General features: G+C 36.7%; 1 long non-coding RNA gene across 1 annotated transcript in view; it reads left to right on the forward strand.

Moving 5' to 3' along the window:
- The window catches only part of LOC122807681, a 130021-nt gene that overhangs the window by 52091 nt on the left and 60866 nt on the right, over positions 1-17064 (forward strand). Inside the window, exon 2 of the long non-coding RNA XR_006365715.1 lies at positions 3540-3599. This is a non-coding gene — a long non-coding RNA (uncharacterized LOC122807681). The remainder of the gene's footprint in view (positions 1-3539; positions 3600-17064) is intronic.

Genomic DNA, 17064 nt, shown 5'->3' on the forward strand with positions numbered 1-17064 from the left:
TCTTTGTATTTTTTCCATGAAAACTTTTTTTTGCTCCTCCCAGGACCTTTCCTGATGGCTTCGCTATCAAAACCTATTTGGTCCATTTGTTCTGGGATTATAGGAGCCAGACACTGCTGAGTTGGGTAAGAGCCCTTTACCTCATTCATTTCTGCCTTGGAGTCCCAGTTGGCTTTCTGTTCCCTGGCAAGAGTTAGGTGGGATGAAGCAGCCCATTTTGCTGGTCTTGGAGTGCAGCCTACCTCTCCCCATTGGGAGACCTCCCAGAAGCTCTGCTAAGCCTACTGTTGTAGTCCCCTAAGAGAAAGCCTGACTCCACATGCCTGATTTCCCTTGATTTGAAGATACTAAGCACTGTGAGTGCACAGGCTCTGCTGGCTCAGTCTTCACTGAAAAAAATGAGTGTTGCAGCTTGGTGTCATCCTATGCAGTGAGCCAAGCCAGCTCCTACCCCAAAAATGGTGAGCCTTCATCGGTCAGTCACTCCTATCCTTCCCAATCAGCTCTCACATATGCCCAAGCTGGTAATCAAGCTCATCATAGTCAGGGCTTTAGCCTTCTTTCCATGACACACACGGAGGGAAAGATTCAGAGTCATGGACAGTGTGACCATTCTAGTGAGAAAATATTGCTGTATTCATTGCATGCAAATGCTGCACAATGACATGTAAATGAGTGCCAATATGCTAATGAGAGCCATGTATGCAAACAATGACAGCAAATATATCAGTAAAATACAGAAATGTATAAAGTTAGTAAAATGAGCCATGGTGATCAGCTATTCCCAATGCCATCACTTGTCTGTGTACAGGTTAATAGCTCATAAAATGTTATGAAGTCATGGCTGAGATGACCATTGACTTGCCTTTCCCTAGTGCTTTGTGCAAAACACCTGAGAGGCAGTGCAACCCACTGAAGCCACCTGCAGCAGTGGTGGAACTAACATGAAAAAAAAACACTTTCATTCAATAAAAGTAATGTCTATTGGAATATATGGACCTTGTGATGCAGGTTGTACTGTTGCAGCTCTGATGTCTTTGGATGACATAAATGCATTTCTGTTTGTTTGAATAAACCATATGCAGTCACAACTCAGGTCCTTCAGAAATGGCACTTGCTACTTCTCAGTTAGGGAATCCCCTACTTGGGAAGTCATCACCTCCCACCCCTGATTCAATATCCAGCCCACCTCCAGGTATGAGGATTCTGTTGCTTTCCCCATTGAGAGATGACAGGAATTCTGCCATCTCTGTGACTTGCCTCTGTGCTGGTGGTCCATCCTCTGGGTTAACCTGTCTCTGGCAATTTACTGTGTCTTGATTCTGGCATGCAGTAACATATCAGTGATCCTGAAATGCCTCTGTTGTATTGTCTTGCTATGGTCATCTATAGCATTGATTTTCTGCATCACTCCCTGCCACACCTGCTCCCAGTAAGCACTGTCAGCTTTTGTCTACTCAGGGATATGAGTGCATTGTGCACATAAGGCCTGTTGTAGCAACTCTGGCTCCCATGCGGGGAACGTCTATAGCCATTACTGTTTCTTTGATTTCCATGCCACAACATGTACACCTGTGGGTTACACACATGGTTCAGTGTCTGTATGCATGATAGTCAATGCCATGCAGCAATTGCCTCCAAACTCTCCTGAGCAACCTTGTGGTGGCCACAGCCCTGAGAGCTGCTATAGGGTAACTGTTCTGACACTGCACCATAGTGTGTCAGTTGTGCTCATGTCAGCTGATATCACAGTTTGTGTCTGATGTAATGGAGGCCTACCATCCCATCTAGCACATCATGATGTCTGTGAGCATAAAGTACAGTGCATAGACACCTATACAGCTGGGCTACATGCTCTAGGGACCTAAACCTTGTCACCACAATAAACAGGACATGTTGGAGGGATAGATTCCTGTCCCAGAGACTTCCTATGCTCTGGAACAAGCTACCCATTTATGTCAAGCAAAGTTCCTCATTAGCACTCTTCAAGAAAAATCTTGATGAGTGGATGGGAAATAGAAAATACACCCCAGGGATCACTTCTGTGGCTCTGCTCGACAGGGCACAGAAAATTAACTTTCTTGGGTGGCGTAAGCCAGGGAATCTTGTTGGCTAGGCTTACTTAGGCTCTTGGTCTGATAGCCTAGTATCTACCTATGAACCTATCACTAAACCTGCCTGACGTCCCTGTGTCCTATCAGGTTGAACCCACCCTATAGGACTGCAGTCTGTCCTGCCAGTTCTCTGTGCTTTCACTCCTAACCTCTGGGACCAGACTGCAACCTATCCTGCCAGTTCCCTGCACCCTGTCAGGTATGAGTCCACCAAACCTGTCAGTTCTCAGTCATGGTTTGTGTAGTGTTACCCCACTCTCTTTACTTCTGTGTGACAGTATATGTTGTTGTCATCATTTGTCCTTAAGTGATGATTACATTAATGAAGTCTTTTAGCTGTTATGTTCTCTGTTGTCAGTTTCCATACATTGTAGCACATTTTGATATCCACTTTATTCAGATTTTCTACATTGCACCCTATAATGTGGCCTCCCACAAAATGCTAAGCATTGTTTTTATTGTGCTAAAACAGGTATTGTTACACAGCTGTTATGCTAATGAGAAGACTTAGCTACTACGTGTGCATGGACTGAGAGGTGACATATGGTGTGCTTGCTTGACGAGCTCGACCATGCTAATTACACTTTTCACTGGATGCATGTGTGTTCAAAATCACCATTGTGGTGGTTTCTTAGATGAAAGGTGAAACTGTTCTTGGGGTTAACAGGCAGCTGGCTGACCAGTGGAGGTGACAAACACACAGAATATAGGGGGTCCCTACAAGGGTCAGAGTTTTCCTTTCCTGTTTAGTTGTTAACACAATACAAGGTTTGTGATTTTTACTGTATTGGATCACACTAATGACCATGACCATAGTGCTACATTGCTTGCTGCTCATCATGCCTCTTCACATTTAAGATCACATCTGGTGTGCATGCCTGTGGAACCCAACCTCACTAATGACATTCTTCATTGTTCTGCTGACTGACCACATACAATGCACTGATGTTGATGGACATTGTGCTACCATGTTGTCTGTCAGTGAGTGTCACATTGGTCCATGAAGTGCATCTGGTCTTGACCTGATAATTGGACATGGCCTCAGCTGTCCCAGACCTGAGCTGGTATCCTGCCAAGTCCAGTATGCTGCACAGAAATCAGTGGGAGTGCCTGCTGGGGGTCTGTGAGGGCCCCCTTTATAAAACAGATGCCAGGATGGGGAAGGAAACCATTGACATCACCAACTCTTGGTGAGCAATATCAGCACAAGTGTTGTGACCTGAATACGCACAACCCAGACTATCTCTGTCAGTTGGAAGAAGAGGTCATGAAGGATGTGAATGGAGCGACACCATTTTATTGTAAGCAGTGTCCCTTTGATTTGGCAGTATACAGTATGTCAAAAACCTGTAGCTGTAATTGTGGTAAGATGTCAAGGATATGTTGTGCTCATTACTCTTTATTTTATGTTTTCCACTGCCATAGAAGAATGAAGAAATCAGGATTGCCTGTCAGAGGAGGCAGGTGACATTGACAGACAGTGAAGTAAGTGTAATATATTGCTGGAAGTAATGTAACGCTGTAATAAGACACTAGAACATAACACTAAGCAGTTGCATTTTTTTATTTTAATTTATCCATTTCTTACTTGTTTTTTTATTACTTTGTATTGTTGTTTTTAACCAGGTTAATGTCATTATCAGTGTCACAATGATTAGCACTCTTGCCTTTTGTGCTGAAAGACCAGAAGGCTGTTGGTTCAAATCTCACTCCAGGTGTTTAGATTGCTGGCACTGCAGTGTAGTAATAGTGGGGGGATAATATACTCCAGAGTTTGTTGTCCTTTGGATGAGATGTTAAACTGATGTCCAATTTGTTTGAGTTGGTGGTAGCTCAGGTTGTTGTAAAAGATTCCATGGCACTCATGGAAAAGAATATTGGTCATTTATTTAATACAATATAAAAACATAATTTACATATTTAAAAAAAATGAACATATTTACAGGCATATACACACAAATTTCTAGTTTTTACTATTTATTTTTGATATAACATTCTAATTGTTATTCTTCTATAATTGATCCCCACTCATTCTTCCACAACCATAATCTATTTATTTTTTTCAATCTGCCAAAATCCATTTTCCATTAAGCAAAATTTCATTTAGTCTTTCATTCCAAATAATCCATATTGCATTAAATAAATTCTTATCTACCTTTTTCACATATTCTTTATTTTTAAAATATCCATGCATAATCATATTCATATCTATATTGTTTATGTCATTTATGTTCTCAAAAATGTCCTCATACAACTTTTTCCAGAGTTTCACCACTCTTTTACATTTCAAAAAAATATGCTCTATTGTCTCTTCCTCCCACAAAATAAACACATTCTTTCAACTTTCTTTTTATATGGCATATTCCCCTTTACTGTAATGAATTAATTATCAGTCTCCTTAGGAAATCATGATACTAATAGCAGAACAGAAACAAAATGACCTCAGCTGAGGAATGAAAATAGAACTCCAAATTTAATGAAACAAGGTAGAAAGTAAGCGCTTTCGCAATCTCACACTGATCGCTTCTTCAGACTCTATTACAAAACAGGTGAGGTCACCATATTTAAACCTAATTAAGACCAATCACAAGTAAAAATAAAAATAGTCTGATTAACTTTTAAAGTAACACACTGAATTCTCCATAAGAGAATGCTTTATGATAAAAACAATTAAAATATAATTTAATAATGAGTACATATGATTCCATGAACACACAGGTCTCTACTCCTAAAATAATAATAAATAAATTCAGTGTTTAAGTGGTCTAGCCTTCAGAAAAGGTTTAAGTAACACTGCATTTTTTAACCCAGATGTTTTTTTCAGCTTGTAATAGTAAAATCCATTTCTGTTCAGCTATCTCCACTCTATTCTTCATGTCACCACCCCTAACATTTTCTTCTAAAACTTCTAATGCCATAAAACTAAAGGTATGTTGTGTACCTACTTCCTGCACATGTCTTGCCAGGGCATTGGGCTCTTTTACATTTGCTATATCCATTAGGTGTTCTAATATACGTTCCTTAAAACATCTGTTCGTCTTTCCTACGTAGAATACATAGCAGTCTTTGCAAAAGCAAAAATAAACTAAGTGCTGTGTCCTGCAATCAGCATAGAAATTCACCTCTGTTAAAATCTTGTGTTGGATGTCTAAAGACAGAATTAGGATAGATATGGTTACATGCCATGCAGTTTCTGCATGGAAAAGTCCCTTTCCTCTGGGAGGTGATCTTGTTGCTGCTGAAACCTGGTTTATAGCATAGTTGCCTTTTTAGTGACTTCTTATTCATAAAGGAATATTGTGGTCGACTATCTATCACACCATCTAATTCATTTACAGATTTTAGTATGCCTCAATTTTTCTCAAAGATTCTGCAGAAAATTCCTATATTGCTTCAATAGGTGATTGGAAACCTTATCTTGCGCTCCACATCATTCTGTTCAATATGTATATTACTTCTGCTCTCAGAGAAAAAAGGTCTGCCTTTCAAATTACGTTCTGCATACATTTCATTGATATTAGTATCTATATCTTTTTCACTGTAACCTCTTTCACTAAATTCTCTTTTCAACATGGAAACTGCATTGTCTAAGCCCTCTTTGGTGTTATGTAGGCGACTAATTCTCATAAATTGTCCCTTAATGACATTTTTATTGACATGCCTTGGATGCATACTAGTTTTGTGCAGGACATTATTCTTCCTACTTGGTTTCCTAAAAAGACTGGAGGCTATATCCATTTGTGAGGTTTTCTGTAATCTAACGTCTAAAAAATCAATTACATCTTTCGAATACTGAAATGTAAATCTAAGGAATTCAGTGGTTGTATGTAGATAATCAATGAATTGTTCCAATCTATTAGGTGTGCCCCCCCCCCCCCACAAAAGGAAGACATCATCGACAAAATGTACATAGCATAAAACATTGTTTAAAAAATCATTCCCTTGTAACAGGTAAGTGGTTTCCCATGAAACAAGTGCTAGGTTGGCTTAGCTATTGGCACATGCCGTGCCCATGGCCACGCCAACCTTCTGCAGATAATAATGGTCATTAAACACAAAAACATTGTTATCCAAGATGATATTAAGTAAATTACAGATCAAATCAACTTTTCTGGGTGTGTATATCTGTTTGGTATTAAGTACTTCACGTACCCTCTCAGTATCCCAGTCATTGGGTATCACCGTAAATAACGATGTAATGTCCATGGTAACAAATAAGAATTCCCTGTTGATCTCAGCCATTATCTTATACAAAGATTCTAAAAACATTTTGGTATCTCTAAGAATAGTATCACATGTTTCAAGAACAGGGTGTAAGCATTTCTCAACATAGATCAAAATCACTTCTGTCGCCCACCCTCTACTAGAGACTATGGGTCTCATGGGTGGGTGGGTCATGTTCTTATGAACTTTTGGTAACCCATATATAATGGGTACTATGGGGTTTTTCACTTGAAAATATTCAAAGAGGTCATCTGTAATCTGTTGTGTTTTAAGTAAATCAAAAATCAATACTGAGACTCTATCAATGATGCCCTTGACTTTAACACCATGAATAGGTAGATAAGTCATAGTGTCATTAAGATGTATTGTCATTTGTTCTATATAGAATATCCTGTCCATAATAACAATGCTTCCCCCCTTATCTGTTGGTCTAATCTCCAAACTTGATAGCATTTTTAGTTGTGTCAAAGCTTCTACTTCAGCTTTATCTAAATTGTGATAGAAGACAGGACTATTTTTTAAGAATTCTTCCCTTATTTCTTTCTTACAGACTGCTACAAAGGTTTCAATGACAGGATGTGATTTAGACATATTCGTGCTTGTTTTTTTTTAAACAATCAATTGAATTTACTGCATTGCTCCCAAAAACAGTTTTCAAGGTTAGAGTATATGCAAACAGTCTTAGTTCTTTTAGTATGTCTGTCATAGTAGTTCTCTGTGCTGGGATGAAAGATAATCCCTTGTTTAGCAGAGATATTTGTGCCTCAGTTAGTCAAAAATTAGATAAATTAATTGCCAGGTCTTCCCATTCTTGCTGCGAGTCACCATCTTGCTTGGACCTGTTTCTTGATTCTTCTTCTTTGGTCCACTGAATCCTGCCCTTCCGACCTCAGCTCAGAGATCTCCCTCGTATTGGCAAGGGTTTGTTCAAAATAAATGGTAGAATTGAGCTCTGTGTTGTTTCTTTCGGTCCTAAAAAAGGAACTGGCACTTCTCCCATCCTCTTCTTGTTATTATTATCCGCTACCACTGAAATAAACACATTAGTTCCTTTCTCTTCGCCTCGGGATGAGGTACGTAAGGGTCCTGTATGTTACGACGTTAAATCGATTGCATCAGCACATTCAACTTCTTTGTTGTCAGTTAAAGAGATAGCATCTATTTTATTTGCTGAATCTGTTGGTTTAGATACAGAACTGTTCTCTCTCTTGCTTTCAGAAGTGAAACGCTTTGGCCAGGCAAAACTTCCTTGCGTTGGAAGTCATTAAGATCCCTTTGTAATTTTTTGGTTTTAGTGTTTTGTAGTCTTTTCTCATATCCTTGAATATTGTCACACAAATCATCCAATTTAGTCTCGATGATTTCAGAAGGAAACCTATTAAATATGGTGTGTTGCAGTCTCTCTATTTCTTCAGTTAATGACTTTTCTTGTGGCAAGAAAAACTTAATTAGCAGACACATATAGTCATAGCTTAGTTGTAAATTGAGTTGTTGCCATTTTTATAGTAGTTCAGGGTGTAGATCACCATAAGTTGGCATGGTTAATACTCTAAGTCCCCTGGGTACAATTTTATACTTCAATGATGCCTCAAGGTGAAATCTTTGCCATTGCAACCTCTTGAATTTATAGAGTTTATTTTCTAAGTCTCTGTAACTCTCTATAAAGTCAAGGTACACAGTATGATCTGTTGCTTCCTTACTTGTAGTGGGAAATACAGGATGCTGCATCAAAGGATTGGATTCCACATTCAACAGGCAGTTAAAGTGTTCAAGGCGATGTCTCTTAGAAGCATTATTAGCAAGATTAAATTCAAAATCTATACTGTCTCCTTCAGCCATGTCCCAGTCTAGGAAAACATATAGTAAAATTGAAGAGTGAAAAATGTCCTAGAGCTGGATTAACACTCAGTATTCACCTCAGAGCAACTAATAGCAGAACAGAAACAAAATGACCACAGCTGAGGAACGAAAATAGAACTCCAAATTTAATGAAACAAGGTAGAAAAAGTAAGTGCTTTCGCAATCTCACACTGATCGCTTCTTCAGACTCTGTTACAAAACAGGTGAGGTCACCATATTTAACCCTAATTAAGACTAATCACAAGTAACAATAAAAATAGTCTGATTAACTTTTAAAGTAACACACTGAATTCTCCATAGGAGAATGCTTTATGAAAAAAACATTTGATAAAAACAATTAAAATATAATTTAATAATGAGTACATATGATTCCATGAACACATAGATCTCTACTCCTAAATATAATAATAAATAAATTCAGTGTTTAAGTAGTCTAGCCTTCAGAAAAAGTTTAAGTGACACTGCACTGTTTAACCCATGTGTTTTTTCAGCTTGTAATAGTAAAATCCATTTCTGTTCAGCTATCTCCACTCTATTCTTCATGTCACCACCCCTAACATTTTCTTCCAAAACTTCTAATGCCATAAAACTAAAGGTATGTTGTGTACCTACTTCCTGCACATGTCTTGCCAGGGCATTGGCCTCTTTTACGTTTGCTATATCCCTTAGTTGTTCTAATATACGTTCCTTAAAACTTCTATTCGTCTTTCCTACGTAGAATACATAGCAGTCTTTGCAAAAGCAAAAATAAACTACGTGCAGTGTCCTGCAATCAGCATATTGGTTCTACTGTTATTCTGAATGGATTTGAGACTGGCATGCTCCTGATTGGAAGAAATAGTTTCTGATAGTCTCTCACTGGTCATCTTGATATGCTAAATGGTTGACTCAGTTTGAGAAGCTCATTGGTCCAGCTTGTTCCTGATTCTTGATGATTGGCTATTACTCCTTTTATAAGAAACATCATTGGTTAATGGGTGAGGAGGATGTGAAGAATGTTTTTACCAAAAGTGCTTTTCCACCCTAGAACTTTGTTTTATGCTACTTTTTATTATTCGTATTAAAGAATTTGGTTTTTAATGTCATAGAGTCATAGAGTCATAGATTAGTACTAGGCTAACTGCCCTTGTGGGCCACTTTAAGCCTAGCTAATTACCCCATGTGAGAATCAAACCATGTACCTTGTGTCTGCAAGGTAAACACCTTAACCATTATGACAACCTCCCACCCAAATGTGACGTGTTTGTCTCACGACAGCCTTGGTGGTACATCTCAGCTTTGTTTCTGCATTTTCTTTATTAAACCATCACTTATGACATAGGCAATCATATATTTATTTCAAGTAAAACAAACAGTCCTGGATGAAGAGCCTCTTCAGAAGAAATACTCATAAAACCAAAAAACAGATGAGGCAAACCACGGCCGATAACACACTTTTATTCAACTGCAGTATAGTTAGCGCTTTCACATTTTAACAACGCTTCTTCAGACTTTAAAACAGCTTATGACAAAAACATGGTTATAAATAAATTTAAAATCAAGCCAACCAATCAAAGTTGGAAAACAATTAATCTATCATACATATTAAAGCAACAGTTCACAAGTATAGTCACATATAGTCTACAAAACAGTTATTTAATGTTAAAAACTGAAGACCATTATATAAATAACATGATGTAAATATATATATAGAAGGTTTAAAAGCTATATGTTACTAATATATATGTATATTAAAATATATATGTATATTAAAGTGTATATATATATGCATAAATATATGTAGAGACTAATGTGTGTAAGGGCGTGATATTAAAAAGGGCTTTAATGTGGCCCTTTCATTCAGCCCATGTCCTATATGTCCCTGTAATTTAATATACATATATATTTTAATATACATATATATTAGTAACATATAGCTTTTAAACCTTCTATATATATTTACATCATGTTATTTATATAATGGTCTTCAGTTTTTAACATTAAATAACTGTTTTTTAGACTATATGTGACTATACTTGTGAACTGTTGCTTTAATATGTATGATAGATTAATTGTTTTCCAACTTTGATTGGTTGGCTTGATTTTAAATTTATTTATAACCATGTTTTTGTCATAAACTGTTTTAAAGTCTGAAGAAGCGTTGTTAAAACGTGAAAGCGCTAACTATACTACAGTTGAATAAAAGTGTGTTATCGGCCGTGGTGAGCCTCATCTGTTTTTTGGTTTTAATCATATATTTATATAAATGTAAACAATCCATACCAACACAATCCTAGTTGTAAGCATTTTACATCACAAATCGTACTGACACACTCCCAGTTGCAAACATTATACATCATTTATAATCTACCCAGTCATTTTCAGTCAAACAGTACATAAGCTTATTCAAGTCCTGCCTTCTTTTAAAGCTAATTTTTCCCCTGGATGTATTGTTCCTACATTTACTATTTTTTATGTAGTTTGCTCCTTTCATTTTCTAAAGATCTCAGTTCCAGTTGTTTTATCTCTGTTACTGTATTTACTACTTCTAGTATAGTTGGTTTAGATTTTACTTTCCATTTTCTAGTAAATGCTTTTTTGGCAGCCACCATAATTAGACACAGCAAGGCCTTATAATGTCTAGGCAATTCTGATTATGTATCATAGCTCAGAAAAATCATCTCCCTCAGCACGCTAATCTGTCCACCCAGCATCTCCAAAAGTAAATCCCATAGGGAGTTATTAAAATCCGCCAACTCACTGCACTCCCAGAAAATATGTTTTACTCTTTCTTCCCTGTCACACCTCCAACATTTGCTGTGTACCTGAGGAAAAATTCTCTGGAGTCTACTTGCAGTATAAAAATATCTATTTAAACATTTCTAAGCAAAAATCCTAAATCTTCTATATTATGTTGCATGTTTGGGAGACATACATATATCCTCCCATTGTTTCTTTATGAATTGCTTACACAGTCTGTCTTCCCAATCCTTTCAAACCTCCTCTGATTGATTCTTCTAGTTATCATGCAATATTTTATATGCTCTAATAATTATTCCTTTTTTTAATGTCAGCTTCTGTTCTAAATTCTACTAAAAGCTCCACCAGTGCTGGTCTTTTTTTAGGACCCCCTATTTCTTTCTCTTTGTCTATACTCTGATATCAATCCTTGTTAGGGAAGCCAAGCTCTAACCTGCAGTCCAAATAAATTCTTAACATCTTCCCATTCTATCATCTTTCCCTCTCTAGTTATTTTCTCCCAGTACCTTGGTTCTGTTGCCAGTTTTCACCAATAAATTCCAGCCTCCTCTTGCCTATTGCTGTATCCCTAATTGCAGTCATTCCTATTGGCAGAATCTCCTTTCTCCATTCCCTGTTGGCTTAGCTCTTAGGATACTTTCTGCTACTTTACAGATATAATATTTGTATGATTATTGTTATTTTCTTTAAAGTCCTGCATCCAAAACCCCAGTCTCTACCTTGTTTCTAGAGTTTCCCCCCATTTCACCATCATCCCTTTCCACTTTAAATTATAGATTTCTGCTTGTGCTATATATAAGAGCCTTAACTGTGTAGCTCTGAAATACCCCTTCAAATTGGGTAATGCTAATCTGCACTGTTCTACTGGAAGAATCAGCTTATCACACAAGACTCTTGCTAACTTCCCCTCCCAGATAAAGTCCTTCATCTCTTTATTACTTGCTATCCACAACTTCTCTGGTTGATAAAAGTATGCCTGACATGTGTATAAGACTAATGGGACTAAAAACATTTTAACTGCTTGTATCTTACTATCCATGTTCATATAATAAAGCTTCCATTTTTAGAGTTTTGTGTTATCTTTTGTTTAGTCTCCTCCCACATGTCCTTGACTGCCACACCAGAATCATTTTGTATCCATACTCCTAAATACTTCATTTTATCATGTCCCCATACATGTGGATATTGCTGAACCAATTCATGTGTGGGTACATAATTTGCCGTTATTGCCTTTGTTTTAGCTTCATTAATTGTGTATCCCGAAAGATCTGAAACTGCCTCAGAATGTTCCACAACACTGTAATGTCTCTTTCTTGTTTTGTCAGATATAAAATAATACCATCTGCAAATAGAGCCAGCTTTTCTTGACTACCATACCAATTATTTCCTTGAATTTCTGAGTCCCTTCCTTTCTTTGCCAATGGTTCTAAATATAATGCAGATTACAAAGGGGAATGAGGACACCCCTGCCTGGTTCATCTGCTCAAGGGGAAATTAACAGAGAGGACCCCACCCACTTCAGTTTTTGCCTCCAATCCCTCATATATCCTCCTAATCCACCTTATAAATTTTTCAGGAAATGCAAATGCTTCCATTGCCCCACTCACAAAGTCCCAGCTTACTCTGTTAAATGCTTTCTCTGCCTCATGACCCAACAACAACGATGGTATTTTCGTACATTCTGTTTCCCTCTGGATCATCAGTGTTCTGTTAATATCATCAGATGTTTGCCTCCCTTCCAGAAAACCACGTTGATCCATATATCTATCAATTTCGGCATTACTTTTGCCATTCTTTTAGCCATTATAAACATGAACACCTTATAGTCATGGTTTAATATTGAAATGAGCCTGTATGAAGCTAGTTCTGATGGATATTTACTTCTTTAGGTATTGCAACTACCACTGCTTTCTTCCAGGATGTTGGTACTTCTACTCCTCTTAAAATACTGTTAAACAAAACTTTCCAGATATTTATCATTTCTTCCCTCCTAGTTTCCAAACTTCCACAGGAATACCATCTATTCCTGTGGACTTTCCTGTAGACTGATTATACATCACAGTTTTTATCTCATCTCCTCCTATCCTGTTAGTAATTGAGCCTCATCTTCCTCTAAACTTGGTATATTTAATTCTTCCATAAACATTTCCATTTGTATCTTTTCATGATTTCCATATTTCTCTGCTTTATACAGACTTTCATAGAATCTCTGAAATATTTCTAATACCTCTACAAGATCTCGCGTTACCTCCCTTGTTATAGGCTCCCTAAGCTTGGCAACAGCCCTTTCTACTTTCTGTTGCCTGGGTCATTATACTAAAAGTTTTTGTGCTCTAGTGTTATTATAAAAAAATAAAATAAAATAAAAAACAAAACAGTTGATTAATAGCAATCTTTTTAAGCATGTGTATATTATCGAGGTAATCCCTTATTTTCTGCTTAGCATTCTGCATTTGATCCCCTTCTTGTTTTGAGAGATTCCCCTTATTCTGCACTACTTTAACATTTGTCAGTCCCTCTAAATAATTCTTGTTTCGTAACTATAGCTCCTTTTCTTTTATTTCTGCCCTATTTTAAACTTCACCTTAATTTTATCCCACTCCCTAGCTGTATTTTCAGAAGTGATTTCTATCCTCTTGAATAGCTCCTGAATAATCTCCACTACCCATTCCTTAAATTCCTCTCCTTTTAACAGATAGGTGGAAAGCACCAGTGTCTCATTTTTATTTCATTATCCTGTGTTTTTATTTTAGTTATTATTGGTGCATGATCTGAAATATTTATTGAGTGCGTATCAAGTTCCTGTGAAATGTAAATTCTGCCGAGCCTAGTCCAGTTTTTATATCTTGAGGAATAATGTGTAAATTCACTCCAGACTCCTGTTACTGAATTCACATCTTCCGTGCCAAACATTTTCATAAATTTCTTCAAAAATCTACCCTCCTTTGTTATACTTTCCCCTTCTGGGCCCTACAGACAAATCTTTACTGCTGCAAATCAAATTCTAGTCCCCACTTATAAGTAATATTCCTTGCTGAAAACTGATTATTTCTTCCAGAATTTTCTTAAGTTCCATTATAGCAGTTTTAGGTGGAATATAAATACAAGCCAGTGTAATCCTCCTCCCTTGCCCTTTAGCACTACAACTCTGCTATTGTTATCTTGTTTATCCTCTTCTATAACTATTGTAAGTCCTCTTGTAATTAATATAGTACTCCTCTTTTCCTTTGTCCCAAATATTCTGCTGAATAACTATCCTGAAAACCTGTCTTTAGCAAATTTACTTGTTCAGTTCTTTCCAAGTGTGTCTCCTTTAACATAACTGTTTGCACTGTATGTTTTTTAATATACGTCACTATTTTTTCTTTTTTGTATTTATCTGTAAGACCATTGACATTTAAAGACATTACAGAAAGCATCATTGTATTAAAAAGTTATTATTCCCACCATTTATGTATAACTCCACCTTTTTTGTTAAATGTATAGTTCCAGCTTTTGTATTACACTCATACACTACTTGGCAGGTTGAACTTTTATATAGCTGTTTCTTGTCATATTCCTTTGATTCTATGTTACATCTTACAAAACTTTTTGTTTTATTGAAAGCCCACAAACAAAAAAACAAACAAACCCCAACACCCCCTTAAACCTATTAATTTAATACTTACACACACAAAATTATATACATCTTCAAATATTGTAGTTCTACCCTCCTAATAGGAACAAATGTCCCAAACTGACAGCCACACTCACAGACCTGAGTTAACCTAAAAGAAAAGTTACCCATGCTAAGAGATGTGGTGCAGCCAGCGCTTCTAAGTGCTGACTGGTTTTGTCTTATCTTTACAGCTGTCCCATCTGAGAAAACCCCTGAATGCTTTTAGAGAATATTATCTCCTAGCCAGTTTCTCTTTTCTCTTTTTTCCCCCAGCCAGTCACTCTCCACCAGGCTGAAACCAATTTCTTTTTTATCAGATTGTCTCCATGGAGACATGAGAAACAGACAGTCACTTTCTCTTTATCAGATTGTTTCCATGGAGGCATGAGGGCCAGATACATAATTGCTACTAAGCATACATTCATTTGCTGGAAAAAACTCATAATATTCAATATTCTTTTTCATTTACTTGCTTTCCTCTTAAAACTTGTTACTGAATCAATCTAAGGTCCTTAACCTAGTTATTCCCCCATGCAAGAATGAAAAAAGCACATTATTTTTTTTCTTTTGTCGTGCTCTTTTAATCAGGCTTTTTTAACACTGCATTACCTACATTTCTTGAAACTGAACAAGCAGAAACAGAGAAGGAAGAAAGAAAGTGAAGAAAACAGCAGCATTTATTTACAATCCCCATTACACTTAAAAATAACTTAGAAAATTTTATAACATGCAAAGAAAACCATATACCACAGAAATAGTACTATTTAGAAAAAAAAAAGTTTTCTTTACTTACAGTTAACTTTCTCCCTTCTCTTCCCCTTCCCAAAACATTTTTCCAAACATTAATGACATGAAGTAGGGCATATATTTTAGAGTCCCCCCACAAGTCTGACATATTCTGAAAAAGTCCAATATTTTTAGATTTTCTTGTTCTGTCACATTTCCCAAATATAATTATTGCATTTTAATCCCATGCCGCATTAAGTTACTGGTTTTACTACTGTCTATCTCCATCTCTGCTTCATTTCCAATGTACTCCCTATTCTTCTAGTCAGCTCTCTTGGTCCCTTCTTTCTCTCCAACAATTTCTGTTAAACCAGTGGAAAAGGTTTCACAGTACAGTCTATATGTGGTCTTTATTACCAGAAGAACAAAAAACAGAATCTCCTTCTCTTTCACAGCTCACTTTTTGTTGGAAATTTTTTATTTCCTCCTTGGCATGTACTTCATCAAAAAAATGATTTTGTCCCTCCAGGGAAGAATACCTTGAAGACAACTGGTACAGCAGTATGAATCTCACACCTGCGTCTCAGTATTCCCTGAATAATGGAATGAATTTACCTCTCTTTTGCCTGGTGTAAAATAAGTAATCTTCTCCACAAGCACTCGGCTGTCTCCCAATTTTAGTATTTTGTCTTTCTGCAACAGTTTTGTCAGAATCAACTCCTTCTGCTGGTAGGATTGCATCTTTACTAATAAAGGTCTAGGTTGCTTTCTTATAGCCAGGTTTGGAGCATATACACAATGTACCCTTTCAACTAACAACTGCTGCTGTGACAGAACTGCCTAAACATGGTAAGACTTTGCTGTGTCTAATTATGGTGGCTGCCAAAAAAGCAATTACTAGAAAATGGAAATCAAAATCTAAACAAACTATTATAGAAGTAGTGTATATGGTAACAGAGGTAAAACAATTGGAATTTAGATCTTTAGAAGAGGATAGGAGCAAATTACATAAGATAAAATGGGAATTGTGGGAACAGTACATACAAGGGAGGAATAAGGTTTAAAAGAAGGCATAACTTAAATGAGCTATGTAATGTTTGACTGAAAATGATTGGGTAGATAAGTGATGTATATTGTTAGCAAGTGGAAGTGTTTCAGTATGTTTTGTGGTGTAAAATGCTTGTAATTAGGATTGTGTTGGTGTGGTTTGTTTTAGTTTATATGAATGTGTGACTGCCTATGTCATAAGTGATGGTTTAATACAGATGTTTCTTTTTTTTTAAAAAACTCCAGCTTTGGAATACCAGTCCAGTTGCTTATTTGTGCTTTCATGAAATTAATGCAGTCTGTTCCTTCCAGCTTCTCTGGTATAGCTGAAAATCTCAAGTTTTCCCTATGTGCTCTGTCCTCTAATTCTGTTATTTTTGAAACATCTCTTCCTGAGTAGTCTCGTATTCAGCCAGCTTTTTCTTCATTTCAACCTCTGATTTTAGCAGCTTTGTTACCTTATCTGAATTTCTGTTTAAAGCTTCTTCCATTTTTTTCCAGCTTTTTGTTGTTTGTGTTGATATACTCCATCAGTGTTTCCTTTATTTTAAACAGGTCTGTATGCAGTTGTTTTATATCTTCCTGCAGGTTACTGGAAGTCATGTCTGGAGGTTGCATCGCTTTTTACTGAAGAGCTGCAGAACTTTCCCCAGTCAGTGTTTCTTCCTCACTTTTTGTAGCTGATTTTTACCAGGT

Source organism: Protopterus annectens, chromosome 7.part1 (assembly GCF_019279795.1).
Source record: "Protopterus annectens isolate FY-2018-M chromosome 7.part1, PAN1.0, whole genome shotgun sequence".
Classification (NCBI taxonomy): domain Eukaryota; kingdom Metazoa; phylum Chordata; order Ceratodontiformes; family Protopteridae; genus Protopterus; species Protopterus annectens.